Consider the following 12985-nt stretch of genomic DNA (forward strand, 5'->3'; position numbering starts at 1 on the left):
TTCTGAAGAAGGGAGTAATTGCTCAATTTGTCAAGGTAGAGAGAGGGATTGGATGTTTGCTCCATGGTCTTTCCAGTCCCTAATGAATCCAGAGATTTTCGTCTAGTCATCCATGATCAAGAACTTGAAAACCTTCATCAGAACCTTCAGTTCAAGATGCAACCCTTACAAAGGATTATTCTGTTAACCCCTCTCAATCACTTCCTGATAAAATTTTTTACTTGTGGATGCCTATTTGCATTTATCTATTGCAGAATGTCAGCACTAGGTCCTTTGGCTTGCTGTGAGCTATAAATATTGGCACTTCACAATCCTGAACTTTGGTCTCAAGTCAACACCGAGCATTTTCACAAAAATGATGACTGCAGCATTGGCTCACCTTCATCATCTTCATGCTCCATCAGAAGAAGAAGAGTCTCAGATTCAGGACCATCCAAAGTAATCATCATGAATCTAAGGCTTCTCTTAAGCATTCCAGAATGTCAGCTGCAGTCTTCTAAGGTTCTTGGGCCAGATGTATGAAAAGTTTTTGCACTCGCAAATGGTGCGAATCGCAAAAATCGGCCTTTTGCGAGTGCAAAAACGCGGTCTGCGATGCACGAAAGGCATTCGCAGACCAAAAATAAGAAATCGCAATTTTTGCGATTTTTTGTGTTGCGAGCCGCATTTTGCGATTCAGTATTTCCAGTAGGAAATTGTGAGGCACAAAATGCGATTCGCAAAATCCAAGTCGCAAATAGATGCATCAATAAATCGCAAATTGCGATTTTTTGCAGAATGGCATTTTGCACATGCAAAATACCATGAACTGAAACCAGGTGGTAAGCAGGTGCATCCTATATAAAGAGGCCCAGAATGCCTCAGACACTTTTCCACAATGGCTGCACTCCACGTCATGGCGAGGAGGATGAGGATCTTGCCAGGTTTGAGGAGAGAGAGGAGGAGACAGGAGCGCATTTTCAGAGTGCGCTTTACACTTTTTGACCTGACAGAGGAGGAAATATATGAGAGGTACAGGTTGAACTCAGCCATGATACTTGACCTGATAGCTGAGCTACAACCCATACTGCAGCGCAGAACACTAAGGACTCAGAGCATACCCACCCATGTGCAGGTATTATGCTCCCTACACCTACTCGCCTCAGGGAGCTATCAAGTGGTCAAAGCAGCAGCTGGAGGGGTCTCACAGAGTACCCTCTCCAGATTTTTTTATTCTTTCATCAATGCCAAGCTGAGCAAACTACAACAGTACATCAGATTCCCCCACACCCCACAGGAAATACAGCAGACAAAAATAGAGTTTTACCCGATAGCACAGTTCCCCCACGTCCTAGGTGCCATTGATGGCACACATGTGGCAATATGCCCACCATCAGCCACAGAGTATCTGTACTGAAACCGTAAATACCAACATTCCATGAATATTCAGGTGATATGCAATGCCTACTATATCATAACAGATCTCGTGGCCAGGTACCCAGGGAGCACACATGATTCGTACATCTTTCGCCACAGTGGCATTCACACAAGACTGCTAGCTGGGGAGTTTGGTGAAGGATATCTACTAGGTATTGTCCCTCTGTACACTGGCACATTTATGCAGTTGTGATGTCAGATGGCTCACTTACTCATTATACCCTCTGCTCCTTCCAGGAGACAGTGCCTACGCAGTGCGCACCTACATGATGACGCCCTACCTCAATCCTACAACACCAGCAGAACGGAGATACAATGTAGCACACAGGGCAACACGCAATGTGGTGGAGCGCACATTTGGACTGCTGAAGAGTCGCTTCCGGTGCCTCCACAAAAGTGGAGGGGCACTACAGTACAGTCCAGAGACTACATGTAGAATAGTGGCTACTTGTGCAATCTTGCACAATATAGCTACAACCAGGGGCATACCTGTAGAAATCAGTGACACTGAATCAGATGAGGATGACGATCCCATACCACCTCTACAGCCAGCAGACAGGACCAGTGCAGCAGAGGGAAGGCAGAGGCGTGCCAACATCACACACAACCATTTCAGACGTGAGTATGAATGACACAAATCCACTGACAACTGTACCTGTAGTGAGATAAATTTATTACCTTACATCAGGTAATGTATGAGTGAGTAATAAATGAAACAGGTGATGTGACAAACGCAAAAAATCTAATGACCAGACTCACGCAGCTGTACAATATTGCCATTGAGTGCGTCCAGTTGGCGATGCAGGCCCATCATGTTGCGGTTGTGTTTGCACATGTTTCGGTCTAAACTAAGGATCCGCTTATTTTGCAGACGCTGCTACTGCAACATAGCATCTTCTAGGCCCCCGAATAAGGAGGGACCCTCACCTGCCTCATGATGTTGTGCCCGGGACTCTGTCGCAATCCTGCGTGGTGCTGTGGTTGGCTGACCCCTGCCCTCAAGAATCTGGCTGCGCCTGTCTGGTGCAGACGGTGTGCTTGGCCCTTCCTGCTGCTCATCAGAGTCGTCGCTGAGCTCTGGCAGTGGCAGTGCCCTGGGCCTGCGTTGGACAGTCGACATGTGGAGGGACCCACTGGTGTTTGTATCTGAGGGCTGATGGGTGTCCGTCTCTCCTACACATATAGATGGTGTGGCTGCTGGGCCTGGCCTGGCCTGGCCCATCTGCAACAACAATATGCAGCATGTCAGTTCTGTTTGTTACATTATCTGTCAGACAATGGCAGTAAAGGTACAGGTACTGCTCTACACGGTGTTGTGTGTGTTGTGTTACCTTGGGTATCACTATACTTAATTACATTGTTGTGCTACTTTCAGTACTAGTTTGTGGGCTGCCACTCCCATAATGCATTGTTGTGCTGCTTCTAAGATGTGGACTGGACTACTTCACACACTGCTTCAAATTACATGCTAATTCCTAAGGGGCTTTTGTGCATACACATATAGGGTTACAAAACAATATTGCACTTACCTTGGCTGGTACTGGGTGTGCCGGAGGTGTCGATGTCTGTGACCCCAGTCACAGCTTCAGGGAGGAGTGTGGACTCCACCAGGTCCTCCAGTGGTGTTGATGGTGCTTCTGTTGGTGGTCCACCACCTGTACCCCTGGTCTCCACAAGTCTCCTAGCCACCCTCTCCTTTGCATGGGAGCACAGGTCGTACCACCTTTTTTTATTTCTTCGATGGAGCGCTGTGCCACTCCAATGGCGCAGATTTTGGACTGTAGTTCCAGCCATAATCTCCTCTTTTCACTCTCAGGCACCTGGAGTGAGCTTTTTCCAAAAAGGCGGTCATGGCTCCTCACCACCTCCTCAGTTAGAACCTCAAGCTCCTGTTCACTGAATTTCAGCTTGCGCTTCCTTTCAACCTTCTCCTGTGCTTGGCCTGGGGTATCCATCCTGGCTCAGGTGTTCTTGCTCCTTTTGAGTGCTGCTCTGTGTGGCTGGGCTGCTCTCTCTCAGGATGCTGGTTTGGGTGTGGCACCTGAAACTGCCTGGGATGACTCATTTCCTGCTGGTGATGTCATCAGACTCCTCCAGGTGTGCATTCTCGAACTTTCTCGCATTTTGCAATGTTTTACCAAATCGTAAAAAAATCGCAATTTGCGATAATGCAAATTGCAATACGGTAAATGGGCCTCACAAACCACAAATAGCGATTTTTAAGAAATCACTATTTCCGATTCGCAATTTTGTTGCATGGCTAATTGCGACTCGGAAATAGCGATTTCTTAAAAATCGCAATTTTCGAGTCGCAAGCTCCAGTTTTCATACATATGGCCCCTTATGTTCATAGGAGCACATTCAAGAACGAACCTGAAGAAGGTGTTTTACCAGAGAAAAGGATTGTCTGTCTTCCATCACTCCTACTAAAATTATTGTCTGCCCCATAACCTGAGCCACACTGTGCTTGGTGGTCCAGGGGGATATGACAGCATGTGTTCACACAGTGTAGTGGGTAAGGCTCCATTTGTAACTTCTCCTGAAATATCTCAGCGTATTCTGGTCACTGCCATTTCAATTTTTGGGCAGGCTAGTTCCAGTTCTTCCAAAGATCAAGACGGATTTTATGTGGAGGCTGGAAGTGGAGAATTTGTCCAAAGTAGTACTGATGCATCAAAATCTTCCTTTATGGTTGAAAGATGATGCCAGTCGCCTAGGCTGGGGGTAGCCCCGAACAGCAAGACATGTCAGTCGGATGATTATCTCTAGAACTGTAGAAAGCTGTAAGTCTCTGAAGTAGAGTGAATTAATGGGAGCTTTCTGTGCTTTGAAGTGCTTTTATAATCTGGTACTTTGCAGAAATGTTCTGATCAAGACAGACAATACTGCATCACTATCATACATCAATCATAAAGGGATTATCCGGTCCAAGAGACTCAGGGCCTCATTACAACCTTGCCGGTCTTTTGCAAAGACCGCCGAGGCTGCAAGCGCCATTATACCGCCAGTGCTGGCGGTATATCTGGCTCCCTATTTCCACTTTTCTGCTGGGCCAGCGGCCGGTAACAGTGTTACCGTCCGCTGGCCCAGCGGAAAAGTCACATCAACATTGCAGCTGGCTCGTAATAGAGCCGGCGGCAATGCTGATGTGCAGCGGGTGCAGTAAAACCCGTCGCACATTTCACTGCCTGAAATTCGAGCAGTGAAATGCGCGATGGGGCTGTGCCTGGGGGCCCCTGCACTGCCAGTGCCTAGTGCATGGGCAGTGCAGGGGCCCCCAGGGGCACCCGAGCCCCCTTACTGCCAGTCTACCGCCATGGACAGGCTGGCAGTAAGGGGAGTCGAAATCCCCAGGGCAGTGTGCTTGCAGCTCTGCCCTGGTGGATTTCGACCGCCGGGACCGCCATGGCGGTATACCGCGGGTCCTGGCGGTATTACCGTGGTGGAAGCACAACAGTTGTGATAAAGCTGGCAGCACCGCCAGCCTGTTGGTGGTACTACCGCCACTATAGCCCTGGCGGTCACCGACTGCCAGGGTTTTAATGAGGGCCTCAATCTGGTGGTGACTCAGTTTTGTTCCTGGGCTGAGAAGACTGTTGCAAACCTAGCAGCAGTTCAGATCAGATGGACAGACAAGTAATAGCGGACTCTCTGAGAAGGAAGTCCCCTTCACCACAAGATCTATCATTCTCCAGAATTACTTAAAAAAATATGCAAGATGTTCAGGAAACCATTCCTGGATTAATTGTCACAAAAAAGTGCCCTGCTGCACAGATTTTGTTCCAGGTTGCAGGAGGAGGTAACCTGGTGTGTGGACGCTCTTGTGATGAGGTGGCCCAAAAGGCTAGTGCATGTGATTTCTACATTTCACCTGATTTACAGTGTTCTTTCGAAGTTACAGGAGGAGAAAACTGATTTAATGATCGGTTTGCAAGTTGGAAGGTTGAACATGTTAGATAAGGGGGTTTTCCCAGATTGGGGGAAGTTATTCATAGACCAAGAAAACATTCAACTTTAAAATCCTAATCTAAACTCTGGAAATCTTTTGATTAATGTATTCTCTTCACAATGTCTCTGCTCCATCTTGTGTCTTCACTTTGATGTTATACTTTCTTTTGGAAATGTTTCACCATAATCCCTCTCTTTCAACCTCAAGATCTCATTGGTTTGCTTTCAAGGCCTTCCGAGAATTTTCTGAACATAAATTAGAGGTCAACTCTATGCTAGCTAGGTGTTAGGTGTTAAAAATGCTAGGTGTTTAAAAGCTTCCCTAGTTAAACCTGCCTCGAGCTTTTGCTCTGTGCATGAGATGTTCCTTTGGTCTTAAGGGCTTCACAGGTTCATCAGTTTGAACTATTAGAGCAAGTTGATCTAACATTTCTATCTTTTAAAGGTCTCTTGTTGGTAGCCATTACTTTTGTACATATGAGTAGGGAGATAGGTGTTTTGATGTGTCATCCTTCTTTTATCAGATTTCCAGAGGATTGTGTGAATCTTAAACTTGATTCTACCAAAAGTCAACTTTGTTTTTCACAGATCTCAGGAGATTATACTTCTGTCTTTCTTTCCCCTTCTTTCTCCTTCTAAATAGAAAATGTTGATTACCTTGAATGTTAAAAAGCTCTCTCAATGTATCTGGTTATATTGGCAGGTCTCAAATTAGAAGAAAACTGATCACTTATTTGTGATGTTTGGTCAGTCTGAAAGGGGTAAGTAGGCAACAGCGATGACTTTGAGAAGATGAGTAAAGTCAAGCATTCTGCTAGCATCCCAAGAGAATTCTGAAAATCTTCCTACCATGCCTCCCAAGTTCATGTGTGACTTATCAAGCCAGTCCTGACTTTTTCTTAGAGTTCTGGAACTTGTAGTCAAATTTAACCCAGTATAAAACAACAGTCTTGCATGGACGTGGAAAACGTGGCAGCTACGTAACTCACATTAATATCACACCCCCACCCCACAGCAACAGTCAGAATTCAATTTTGTGCACGACTCCGAGGAGAACCCCACCTCATAAATGTTGTGCAGAGAAAACAAACGATTAGTGGTGGGTACCCGGCCCCGTGCTTCCTCAGTCATTGCTAGAAAGTAATTAGACAGTGGTGCTGGAAGTAGTGGTGTTGCAGCAGGTGCTTGATTATGTAGAAATATAAATTAATAAAACCAGGGCATGTCATTTCAGAAATTCCATATTGATTTAATCACATTTCCTTTTTTATTTGATTTGTTATTCACTGTTCCTTAAAACTCCTGCCATCATTCTTTGAAAAATATGGGTTAAATGCATATGGTGTTATTCACAAAGGTGTGTCACATTTGTGAGTAATTTATACGTGTAAATTTACTCTTACACTTTTTGAGTAACTTTAATACTTTGGTTATTCCTAAAATTCAAGTGTAAGGTTACATAAAGTGTATACTTACGTGTGTCCTACCCCTGAAAAAGAGGGAGTAGCCTAACTTATAACTTTAAATTACTAATGAAAAAACACCTGTCCAACCCATAGTACTGCAAAACCCTCCCATAGAAAATAATGGAGACAGGAACTTAAATGTAAACCCCATACCTAATAATGTTAGTTAAAATATAAATAATTATGACATAATGTTAAACAAAAAAATGAATATGTACATATTTTTTTGAATTGTAAAATATTTTAATAAACTGTTTTTGCTTTTTAAAATTAATGTAATAAGCTGACGACCTTCATATGTTTGTGAGTTGTACATCTTTGAAAAAATATTGAAAGGAAAGCGGTAAGAGTATTTCGAGCTAGAAATTAAGGTAAGTGCTATCTTGAAAATCTTTGGATAAGAGATGGGAATACATTTTTTAGTAGAGCGGACAAAAGTTTGCTGTTCTACTTAATCCATGCGCTTGGCAGAATAGCTACTGAGAGTTAAAATCATCTCCACGCTGAAACAAAATGTCACAGCTATGTCGAATTGGAACTGTAGTCATACCTCAATAACTGGTTTAAACAACGAATGCTCCAGTGATTACAGCATACACAGTACTTTGGGCCTAAATAAATGGATCTAGAATGGAGTTGGGTGACTCAGGTTATGACATAAATTAGGGCAAGGCAAAAAAGGACAAACCTGGTTTGAGTGAGTCAACTTTGTAGGATATATTCCCCCCCCCTTTTTTTTATCTAAGATGGTGAAGGATGTCTTAAAAGGTAGTAATAATGTAACAATAAATGTAATTAAATATAATTAAATTACTTTTAATTATGTCCATACATCACTTACAATAATTATTAAAGTATAATTAAAAACAAAGGACCTAATTTTCCAAACTCTTTTGGACGGAAACCACCATTTTGGTTTTCTGCCCGCTGGTCCTATTATGAGTTTCTGCTGGGTAGTAGGGGAAAAGAGCGTTCCCGCCCGCTGGCCCAGCGGAAAACCCACCACAAAATTGACGCCAGCTCATAATCGAGCCAGCCCAATCTGCAGTGCGTTGGGTGCAAGAGCACCTGTTGCGCTTCCTACTGCCCATAAATTGGGCAATAAAAAGTGTGATGGGGGTGTCCATGGGGGCTCCTGCAGTGCTCATGCAAAACCCCCAGCACCCCGTCTCCGCCAGCCTTTGCATGGCGGTGGGACCGTAATGCAAAAGCCAGTGGAGAGGGGACTCGTAATCCCCAGCGCTGCCATGGCAGATTAAGACCGCCGGCACCGCAAGACTGTCGACTGGTGGCAACCTGGCACTTTTGATGGTCGGACCGTAGCATCTCTGCCACAGTCATAATGTGGAGGCCGGACCGCTGCTTTGGCAGCGGTCCGACCTCCACCGTGGCCCTGGCAGTCTCATGACCACCAGGGTCGTAATGAGGGCCTGAGTGTCTTACTGCAGTTAGGAATTTATTTTAAATTTAAATTTGAGAAATATGTGTTTAATGTAATTTATTATTTTTACCTTAAAGAATTTTTGTTATAAGTGCTGTAGCTTTTTTTTGTTTATGTACATACGCAGAAAGAGAATCGGAAGAGAAACATAGCAGGAAAGGGAAAAGATAGCCCTTGAGAGAGAGAGAAATATAGGATGGCAGCAGGGACAGCTCAGTCTGGAATAAGACACTGTACCTCCATTTCAGGCCAGGTTGTACTCAAGATTCCAAGAGATCATGTACACATGTATGATAAGGGCAAGACATCTTGGAATGTTCAGAGTTGTAAGTTGCAGGCCTTGAACAAGATGTATAAGAAAGCTGCATTAATGAGCTGCATGCCATTGGAATGAACAGTCATCATTGAAAGGATGTCTGTGCCAGACCAGTTGATGTATGGGTGAAGAAAGGAAGCTCTGATTAGGAACTTGGGCTAAAGTCAGCTCTTTTCCTTCAAAAGATGGAGGAATGCAAGAGAGTTGATGTTGTTCTGTTTGAGTTCCAGATTCACAGATTATTGTGTGATTGTAATGAGTGGGTGAGAGTGATGGTGGCCAAGGACTTTCAGTCCCTTGACCAGTTGATGGTAATAGAGAGAAGTGATAAATCCCACTACGGCAACACCTGTCCGATCTAACAGAAAAAGATCTAGAGAAGCTTGCAATGGTGACTGATAAGTGGTTAACCAAGAAGGTGAAAGAGGGGCTTGAACAGCATGTTTCAAAGCTAAAAGGGGAGAGGAACTCTCCACAGAATATTTTAAAACCAGAGAGACAGGGCTTGGGTAATTCCTGTGGGATCAGAGGAAGGTCCAGTAGAAATGGTAATGTTAATGTTGTCTTGGAAAAGGAGCCTAATGAGAAGGGAGGACAAGGAAGTTCTTTCACGTCTGTGGTGGTGACTTGCTATAAGTTCCACAAGGTGGGACATTACAAGTGAGACTGTCTATTGAAAGACCCTGTACCAGCTGCACATATGACAGAGAGCATGCTACATGTGGTTGAGGGGACCCAAGATGGCCTGGTCTCACTCAACCTAGTGGCACTGGAGATCTAGGAAGGGGACACATATGCTCTGAAGCACGTTCATCCTAACACAATGGGGTTTGTTGAGGAATTTAGTATTAATGGTAGGAAAGTATCTGTTGTGAGGTCTACTGGAGCCGTCCACATTATGGTTGAGAGGAAGTACATTGAGCCTGAAGAGATTCTTCCTAGTACCAAGGATAAAGGTTTGGTAGCAGGAGGAAAGGGCCTTGCCCAATCTAAGATTGAGACAAGCTGGCCATGGTCAGTGTTGGGGTAATGGAAAACCAAGGTGCTAGTTGTTTCTTGGACAATGATCCGATTGTTCCTCACTTGGTGTCAGGACAATAACATTTTATGGCTTAGATAATGTTAACTGTGCTGACCAGAGCACAAGCTGCAAGTTATTCTCAGAATGAGGCTAGGGCCATTCTTGATTTGTAGGGACCAGAACAAGGTTGTTTGCAGGACTGCTGGAATGCGTATGCCATGACGGTCATTGCTTCTGCTCCTGAGGGAGAGTAGGATGAGGCTCCTGAAGCAGACCAGGGGCTGGAGTCTGGTTCACTTCCAGAGCTGCAGGGATTGTTATCTATTAGAGGGCCTACCGGGGGTTATTCCCACAAACGACAAGAAGAGTATCCTATGGCTGTGGGATTTCAGAGTGAAACCAATGTAAAGGAGTGGTTAGTAAACACTATTTTAGCTGGGAGGCTGAAGCTGTTGAATCCTGAGCCAAGATCTAGCAGAACGTTAGTGGTTTTGTTAGTGTATTGCTTCCTGTTGGCACAGGCCCACAGGGTGCCCTTGGCTGGACACTTGGGATTAGAAAAACCTAGGATCGGTTGAACCGTGTGTCCTGCTGGCCAGGGATGCATAGAAATACAGAGAGATTCTGTGGCATCTGTCCAGCTTGCCAAAAAAAAGAGACAAATTGACTTTGCCAGTGCTTTCTGTAGCCAACACTTACCTTTCATGAATTTTAGGTCTGGCTTGATAGCACAAGCTGTCTGCAAGACAAATCCTTATCAATGCTTTGAAATATACATAGAGAGTGCTTTGGCTTCTCCCACGGAGAATTACTCTTTAACCATGCTCTACTATGTGATTGATGTACCATTCCACCTTACAGAAATAGTTTCTATTGGAATTCACGAGGGTCTGTTTGAAATTTTAAAAGTACTCTCTAGCATGGAGAAGCTTTTCACCTTCAAATATTTATATCTTATTTGCATTCCATACACAAAACAATAATTTCCTACTATTTTATCTTTCCATCCGTGGCAAAGCTGAACACCAGGTGTGCGTGGAAAATACTCAAATGGCATTTGTGAATGCCTGTGTTTACAGAGTGCGTATCTTTTGATATGGCAATAGTCGAGGAAGGTATTGCACAGTGTATCTAGTCAGTTGATCGATAGCTGCATGACATCTAAACCCCTTATTTAATTTGAATTTGTAGAAAAAATGTACACAAACATGCTCATTTTAAAGCAACAGTTCTCCATGCATTTCAAAAAGCCATTGGGTGGGGCAGACCTGGCAAGCTGGTGTGACTGTTTCATTTAGATGAATTTGCGAGACTGTGCCACAAACGAAAAAGAAACATGCCACTGCCTCAACAAGGCCATGCGCTTGCAATAAAATTTAAAATATAACAAATAAATAAATATCAAATGCATCTAATTTTAATAGAGTAATATGAGTGCTTCCTAGCAGACATGCTTAATTAGAACAGGTATAAAAACACATTTTATATTTAATGCACAACACAAGAAAATATGGTTCTTATTAGCAGAAAGTAAAAGTACCCTAACCCAAAGACATAGCTTAAATACACAAAGTGAAGCAAGATAGAATGAAACTATGGCAGTCAAACAGATAAATGGATGAAGGATTGTATGTCAGAATATTTATAACAAATATATTGTCTGACATGAATATCATGGCCTAAACATCATTTACAAACATTAGGTGTAGATTTAAGATTACAAACTCCAATAGGACACTATTTTTGTAAACGTTTAGGACACACTATTTAATTCATGATATATTAGCATTATAACAGACAAAGGCGGACCAAATGTCTCTATTTGTATGTTTATATGTATGAATATTTTAATTTGGGATTTTTTTCCATTACATGAGACTGGCAAAACAGCTAACAGTCTTTAGTCCCAAATTAAAATGTATCTGGCAGTTTCTTAGCTGCCTTTCCTTTCTCATATTTACAGCCTTTGATCGATTTTTGTTTTCACATTCTACCCAGATTCTAAAATATAAACATGCTAGGAATGGGAGGGCATTCAGGCCCTCATTATGACCCTGGCGGCCAGGGCCACAGTGACGGTCTTACTGTCAACGGGCTGGTGGTGAAGACTGCCACATTATGAGTGTGGCCGGTTGGCAACTTCCAAGCCGCCACATCCCCACTTATACTGCCAGGGCAGTTGGACCTGCCGGGCCAGAGATTAGCATCTCCGACCCGGCAGTCCTATGAAGACTGGTGGTGGTATTAAGAGTCGACTTTCCACCAGGGTTTCCAAGGCGGTAGCACCCGCATGAAAACTCTGGCAGAAAGGCTACAGGTGACAAGAAATTTCTTTCCTGTCACTGGCAGACAACCCCCCTCCAGCAAGCCCAATACCCCTCCACCCCCTCCATACTAGAACTTCCCACCCCACCTTCTAGCACAGCACCCCCCCTCCCGCCACCCCTCCACCAGGAAAGCGCCCCTCTCTCTTCATCCCCAGCCCCCTCCCTGCATACAGGCACACAGACATCCACATGCACCCTGTGCACACTTATTCACCAACACAGACATACAGGCATTCACTCACATGCATCCATAAACGAATTCACTCACATGCATCCATACACACACTCACTTCAATATTCATACACGCATTCACTTAAACATTCATACACAAATTTGCTTCAACATTCATACATGCATTTCCTTTAACATTCAACCACACATACACACACACACACATACACACATGCACACACACTTACATTCACACACGCAAACAACACCCACTTACGCACGCGCACACAACACCTCCACCCTTCCACCCCACTCCCCTTTCGGACGCCAGACTTACCTTGTCCAGCGAAGAGGTTGTCCGGCAGGGAATGGGCACTTCCACCGCTGGCAGCGCCCCGCCATCAGGACCCCGCCAGGCCGCATTACAGGGTGTACAACAGCAGATAGAGTCCTTTTTTGCTGGGTGGAGCCAATGGTGGAACCACCCATGTGCCTCTGACCGCCAGCACGATTACTGTAGTATTTCTGCCCAAAATTTGGCGGAAATCCTGCAGCACTCGTCATATGGTGGTTGGAAGACGGCCAGCACTTGCGGTCTTCTGGCACCCGCGGATTTGGCAGTCTTGTGAACAGACCGCCAAAGTCGTAATGAGGGCCTGAGTCTCATGCAAAGTCACCTCCGTGTGATAAACAAGTTGCAATTGCAAATCTTCAAGATCCCCTGGAATTTATTCATTTATTTTCTGATTAATGTGAGGAAAACATATTTTATGTTATGGGAGTTTCTGAACCTTACACAAGGAATCAATTGGCCATGAATCTGAGTACAGCCATTACATATTACGTATAACCAAGACAACACTGCTATCAGTCCAATA

The sequence above is a fragment of the Pleurodeles waltl genome, chromosome 7, assembly GCF_031143425.1.
Source record: "Pleurodeles waltl isolate 20211129_DDA chromosome 7, aPleWal1.hap1.20221129, whole genome shotgun sequence".
In the NCBI taxonomy this organism is placed as follows: Eukaryota; Metazoa; Chordata; class Amphibia; order Caudata; family Salamandridae; genus Pleurodeles; species Pleurodeles waltl.